A 7,592-nucleotide genomic window follows, 5' to 3' on the forward strand; every position below is an offset into this window, starting at 1 on the left:
CCACATCAATTTGGTGTCTAGAAGTGGGATCCAGCGTCGTCTGAGCTCCGGAAGATCAATCACGACTGATTGTCCATCACGTCAACGAACAGCTCAAAAAAGGACAGAGATCAACAGAGTCGCGGCTGCGATCTACGGAGTTCAGCGCCTGGATTTAAAAAAACCCGTGGCTAGTTGGCTACACTGAAACGGTGAGAAATTTCCAAATTCCAATTGAAGTGCTACATTTTAAAGGGTTTAATTAAGTATGCTAAATTCTAAGACCATATTTTGCCAGCCTATCTATTGTGTAAATCTAGCCTAGTGGACAGAAAACGACCTTGCATTAAATAACACAACGACACCTTGTTACACTGTGGAAACAGCAAAAGATATCTTGTTGCACAAGCAGCATAAAGACATTTTGCTGTCCTCACAGAATAGCACAAAGATAGTTGCATGTTTTGAAAAACAACGACACCTTGTTAATCTGTGGAAACAACAAAGATACCTTGTTGTATAAAACAACATAAAGACATTTGTTGTCCTCACAAAATAGCATAAAGATAGTTGCATGAAGTCAAGTTTGTAACACAACGACACCTTGTTACTCTGTGGGAAAACATAAGATACCTTGTTGTATAAAACAACATAAAGACATTTTGTCCTCACATAGTAGCATAACGATACCGTGTTACATTGCAGTCAAAATTGTAACAAAAAGACACCTTGTTATCCTCAAAGGATAACATAAAGATACCGTGTTACTTAAGACTAGACAGTCCACATTGCTGTGTACTGAGAGAAAAGTGTGCCGGTCCCAGAGAACAGGGACAGGTGACAGATTAACATGGTGGGAAAATACTAGTAAATAGTCTAGGAGCATTTTACTGTCTCAGTGATTGTGATAAACTATTGAAAAAGTACATAGCAGTAATTAAATATGGGTAATAAAAAAAGTGCAGTCGCACTCCCAGAGGACAGAGAAAGGTGGTCTTCTCTAATGCGTGATATGGTTGCGAAATATGGCCTAGGAGCGTTAGACTGTCTTGATGAGTGGAAACAAATGGGGTTTCCGGAGCAAGGCTCTTTAAGTGTGGGAAAATTGCTTGAATTAGATAAACTACTAAAAAAAGCTGAGAAGAAAATGAGACAGAAAAAGACAGTAAAAACATCCAAACTTGACAAATGTGACCTGAACAAAAAAGTATTTTCAATGTGGATGGAGGAAGCACAGTACAGACAACGGGAGAGTCATATGAAAGAACTGCCAGACATAGATTCTTTAATGGAGGAGGAGAGCCAACCACAGGCTCCTCCTCCATATATCGCTTCAGGGCCCAAATATTCGCAGAATTCTATTTTTTATCCTTCTCTGCAGGCGCCATCCCAAATCGGCCTCGACTGCCCTCCTATGCCAGCCAGTCAACCCCCGACGTCTACCAGCCGAAACGTCACTGCTCTCCTCACACCTTCTGATCTCACCACAAGCCCGCAACCCCCACAGAGCAGTCAACCCCCCTGTCTACAGACTGCTCTCCTCACACCTTCTGATCTCACTGCAAGCTCGCACCCCACCCCCCCCCAGAACATTCAACCCTCCTCTCTGGGAAACCCACAGCCCCCCTCCGCTCCGACGCCATCCCTGGTGTCTGCTATGCTCACCCTATTGGAAGAAGTTCAACGCAAAGAAGGCAACATGAACTCCACTCAAGCCAATGACACCAATAATAACCAACGTCCATCCTACACTGACATTTCTAACCCAGAGCTGGGCAACGGTAACAATACAAACACAGCACAGCCAACAACTCCAGTTCCCGCATCGACAAGACAGAAGACCTTGCCCCCACCAGTATATCGGTCCACCCCTATTCACAACGGGGAGACAGCGGCTCGTCACAAGAATATCGCCATCACCCAGGACAACACACTGTCATATGGGCAGGGAAGAAGAAGGCCTGGGGCAGTAACACGTGCACAGGGGGCGCCACGGTTTTATCATCTGCCAGGCAACACGCCCACCTCAAATGAACTTTATTCTGACCCATGGATGGATGAAGAGGAAGACAACATAATACAGGCAGCTGACATGCAATGTCCAATGGTAGAAGTAGCCAACCCGTACGGCGACGTAATGATGGTACAACGCTTATGGTCCCCAGACGACATATCCCAATATGCCGCTACACTAAAGAAGCCCAATGAAGTGGGAGGACGCCGCTGGACTCAAGAACTACAGGCTTTTTGTCGTACATACAGACCTACCATGAAAGAGGTACTTGACATCTGTGCCAAGAACATGGAACCTTCCGAAATGCAAGCAGTCCTAGATGTTGCCCAAACATATCAAGATGAGAGGCCCGTCCATGTACAATTTGAGAACAATTACAGATACATCACTGCTGTGGATACAGTTTGTGAGAAGATTATGACACTCTTCCCAACGATATTAAATCTGACTGAAGTGCACAACTGTAAGCAGGGCAGAGATGAAACGGTCAGTCAGTTCCACCACCGCCTGGAGGAAGCCATACTCACCCACGGAGGGGGAAAAGATCCGAACGACCCATTTGCCAAAGCCTTCCTGGTCAGTCAGCTAATAAGCAACATGCATGACAAACTCTCTAAGCGTGTGAAACAATCTCTCATTGGCTACAGAACAGCTGATCCGGCCGACATCCTCAGGCACGCAACTCATGCAGAGGAAGTCGAAAACGACATGAACGAAAAAGAGAAGAAACAGGATCAAGAAAAGACCGAAGCCCTCCAACTTGCCATGATTAGTGCTGTCACTACGCTGTCAACAGACAAAGAAGAACGACAGCAGGAGACACCATATGACGACAGTAGAGGCTATTATGACGATCAAGCCTACCATTCATCAGAGCCAGGCTATTATGACGATCAAGCCTACCATTCATCAGAGCCAGGCTATTATGACGATCAAGCCTACCATTCATCAGAGGGAGCCAGCAGAGACCGAAGGGACGAAGAGGATTATGGGCACCGGCTGGCAGGGACTGGTGGACAGGATAACTGGGGCCGATGAGGGACAGCGCTTCCAGACAAGAATACAATCGCCAGTCCAGGTTATGCACCCATTGCACACACACACACACACACACACACACACACACACACACACCCCCTGGAGGACTGTCCTACACACACACACACACACACACACACACACACACACACACACACACACACACACACACACACACACACACACACACACACACACATACACCTCCCCCTATCAGACGGCCCACACACACACACACACACACACACACACACACACACACACACACACACACACATACACCTCCCCCTATCAGACGGCCCAATTTGAAAAAAAAAAAAAAAAAAAAAAAGTGGGGAGAATCACTTGACGGTGGACTCTTAACGCGTGTTGGACAGTTTGCGTCATGGGAAAATCGTTTCTCATCTGGAAAGAAAATATTGTTTGAAATATATGATTTTGTTTTCTGTTTATCTGTTATGTTATATTTTGCTGTGCTAATACAGGTCAAATGAATTCAACAGGGTACTGTATTAGTATCATTTTTAGGGTTTTTGGTTTATTTGGTTATATGATTTTGTTTTCTGTTTTATCTGTTATGTTATATTTTGCTGTGCTAATACAGGTCAAATGAATTCAACAGGGTACTGTATTAGTATCATTTTTAGGGATTTTTGGTTTATTTGGTTATCTAACCACGATTGTTATTGCAGTATGCTCAATTATTAGCTACTAGTGCTTCTATTTTTTATGTATTTTCTTCAAATGTGATATTATGATGTATTATTTTGATATTGATGGAAAATTCACATTTATTGTTTAATTAAGTTGTTGTTTAATTAACAAAAGGAGGGATTTGACGAGGAATTTCCCATCACCATAGGACATTTAAATACATTGAAATGTGTCTATACAAACTCAGCTTTGAAGCTCGGAACCACGCTGTGCCTGACACATGGCTCCTGGGATCATTTCTTGCTCACCTGTTCCTCCCCTTTACCTCTGCATCCGGTTCCCACACCCCCCCCCCACCCCATCTCTTCCTTCCTTCCTTCCTTTTGTCCTGTCTACATCCTGTCCCTAAAACCCCTTCTCTCATGTCTCTTTCGGGCCCACCTTCTGGGTGTGGTCTATCACTGCATATAAGCTGTACCTCTGAATTGTGACATTGATGGCTACATTGAGACCCGCGGTGCTGCAGCATCGATGTAATGCTGTGCACGTTAAATAAACCATCATCAAGCTTGCCTCATGATTCCTCATGCGTTTAGTGTGTACAAAACTGCCACATCAGTGCTCACACGTGTGTCTGCTGATTCGACCAAGTAGATCCTTGTGTGACTCCATCGTGGGCCATTTGTTCCCACGACTGCCTTGTAACTGAGTGTATTTTGGTCATTAAAACTTGATACAAAACTATAGACTGGAGAACTGTTTTCGCCGAGACTTCTGTTTCCCGTCTGCTCCACACAGTTCGCACAGTACAGACGCTGTTTTCAGATACATCAGATGGTGACGAGACCCGGTTCGCCCAAAAGTCCTGTGTGTTGACGGTTCTGTTTGGGTAAGCATATTTATCCTTTTTACCGTCGGCACGAGAGGCTTGGCGTAAGTACGTATCATACCTTTAGATGGAGACTGTACTGTGCTACGTGTGGCTGTGCACGGCATGTTTTGGTCTCTGCGCAGTTTTTCTGTCTGCTCAGCGGCAACGCGTTTCCATTCATCATATATTTTTTTTATTTGACTGTGTACGTCAGGCGGGCCAAATCTCGTCTTAAACCTTTGTTGAATACACTTTTTACGACAAGTACTTTTCTTCTTTGTGATAATCCGTCGTCAAGTGATGGTTGTCATGAAGCATTCCTGGCGATTGTGCAGAAGATATGGTTTTGCTATATAAATATTACCCTTGCTCCTAATGGGAGCGCTTTTAACCTTATAGGTTAAGGCGGTTGCAAGCTGCAGACGTTTTCGGGGAACCGGTGGGGTAACACCGCTAGGAGATCCGGAAGGCGTGCACGGTTTGCGACCGGTTTTCATGACCACGTTCCGTTTGCGGGCGGCCCTCGTATAAAGGGAATTCACAATATTTGGACGGTTTTATGTATTCCTGAGGGCTAGCCAACGTGTTTAGCTGGTTAACAAAGGGGCCCAGCGTCATTGGGTGTATAGGTTATAGAATGTCTGAAGTTTTGGGGGATTAATTTTCCTGACATTGTTGTCAGGCAACGCACACCGGTGATCTGAGCCGGCGAGTATATTGCAGAACTGTGAGTCTGTGTTGCGTGTGTACGTGTTTTTTCTTGACTTATTGCGGGGAGAAGGGCATGTGGGCGTTTGGGGGTTTTGTTCCCCGTCCTATGTTTTCTTTCTCTGAGCGGTGGTGAGTAGAAATTGCGTTATGCCTTTGTTTTGTGGGATCTCTTGTTTTTGTTGAAATGATTTGTCGTTAGCATACTGCTTTCCACGTTTGGGCGTATTGTTTTGGGGGAGTGGGTAACCTATATGAGGAGCAAGTGTTTCCAGGAATCGGATCTTTTTTTCGCTTTTTAAATGTTTCTGCATTACTAAACGTGCGTCTTACATTCGATTAGGTTACGCTTTGCTTTTCATTGTGTTTGTGGTTGCTCTCCCTGTGGGGCCTGAGTGGGACGTGCAGCGTGCCGATTTATTTTTGCTGTTTGTATCATTTGAGTGACGCTCATATTGAATGTGCTCATCTTGAATGTGCTCATCTTGTTGTTAATGTCTCTTCGTGGCCATTTTGGTTTTCCCAGTGGCATTGCGGCTCTTTGAGTACTGGCTATCCGGCGGCCGTACTGTCTTTGTTCCCGTTCGGGAGCGTTTCTTTATTTTTTACAGTCTCCTCATACTTCCGGTGTGTGAGCGGGTTTGTTCTGGGTTGGCTAGGGGCATGGTTTTTGTTCTTTCTGTCAGCAACTACTGCTCCCTTGTGCCGTTCCGTGCGCGTGCGTGTGCGTGCACTCCTCTCTTTCGCTCCCGTTTTCCTTGGGAATTATGACGTTTCCTTTGGGGTGGATCAGTTTTATTTCTGATTTAATCAACGTTATTGGGGTTACGTGATGCTGCCATGGCTTGACAAACTAGCCTTTTGATGTGTGTATGTGCGCGCCTGGGGCTGTGGGTGTCTGTGTATGTCTGTCCGTATGGGTGATTGAATGTTTTATGGGTGGCTTATACCTGTGGTGATGCCCGGTGCTCTGGCACTGTTCTTATGGTGGACAGTATCCTGTCTATCTTTCCTTTATGTGGCTGAGGTTGCATGTTATTGATACATGGAGAAGTTTCATGTCTCAAATAGGGGGAGGTGTCGTATACGAAAATACAAGGGTTAAAAATGGTTTTAGATTACTCTTTATGTGTGCTTTTGTGGATGTTGTCTGTCTGTATTGGGTATTCATTGAAGGAACAAATCAGTCTAGAAGGCCTCCAGGATGTTCATTTTCTGGCTGGACCAGAGAACGAATTCTGTTGGGTTTTGATGATGATATTTGTTCACTTGGACGGCATGTGTATAGGCACATATTTAGACTTGGTCTGGATCTGTTTGTTTAAAAAATGTATTTTGAATACGAAAAGATGGGTAGGCTACATTTTGGTGTCATTCTTTTCTACGTATTATTTTTATTCAAACCGGGTGAAAATAATTGCTAGAATGACTATGATGATCAGACAATTTTTGAGTTGAGTGGTGCGGTCTTGAATGTGTACTGTATGGGTGTTGGGCTGTGCAACAATTTTCGCCAGCCAGGAGACATGCATAGCTCTGCACAGTAGGGATGGCTGCACCGACAAACAAAGGTTTGGTTCAGTTAGGCCATGCAGTATAGTCTATTTTTTGATGAATTGAACATGGTGGACCCTCTTCCCTCATGAAAAACTGCTGTTGAATCACTACTCATCACTACTACCAAATATCTACACAAAAACTACCATTTCACTATTCGATTGCTATTGTGATGTGTAGTGATTTATGTAGTGATTTTCAATAGTGTCGAGTAGAGAATTGGCTGATTTCAATATTGGTCACTACTGATAGTTACTACATAATGCCTATTCAAATCACTGCACAACTGCTACGTAATTACTTCAGCCTCACTATTGGCTTTTGGGAAAGTACTATACATTTATTATTGAATTACTACACAATGCTTACACATTTACTGCTGTATCTCTTCTCAATCCCTGTGGAATTACTACATCCTTGTGTGTGTAGTGTTTAGCACTACTGGATTACTTTTAATTTCTACACAAACCCTTTTGAATCACTTTTCAAACTGTACACGATTATCATTCAATTACTTCTGTCTTACTATTAAACAAACCCTTTTGAATCACTTTTCAAACTGTACACACTGCTTACACATGTATTGCTGTATCTCTTCACAATCCCTATGGAATTACTACATACCTGTGTGTAGTGTTTTATCACTACTGAATTACTTTTAACACATACCCTTTTAAATCACTTAGACTGTATTAAGCAATTACAACATGATTCTACACATTTGCCAATGCATATCTTTACAATTTCTGAAGATGAAACTAGTCACTTTAC

The sequence above is a fragment of the Electrona antarctica genome (assembly GCF_951216825.1).
Source record: "Electrona antarctica genome assembly, chromosome: 17".
Taxonomy (NCBI): Eukaryota; Metazoa; Chordata; class Actinopteri; order Myctophiformes; family Myctophidae; genus Electrona; species Electrona antarctica.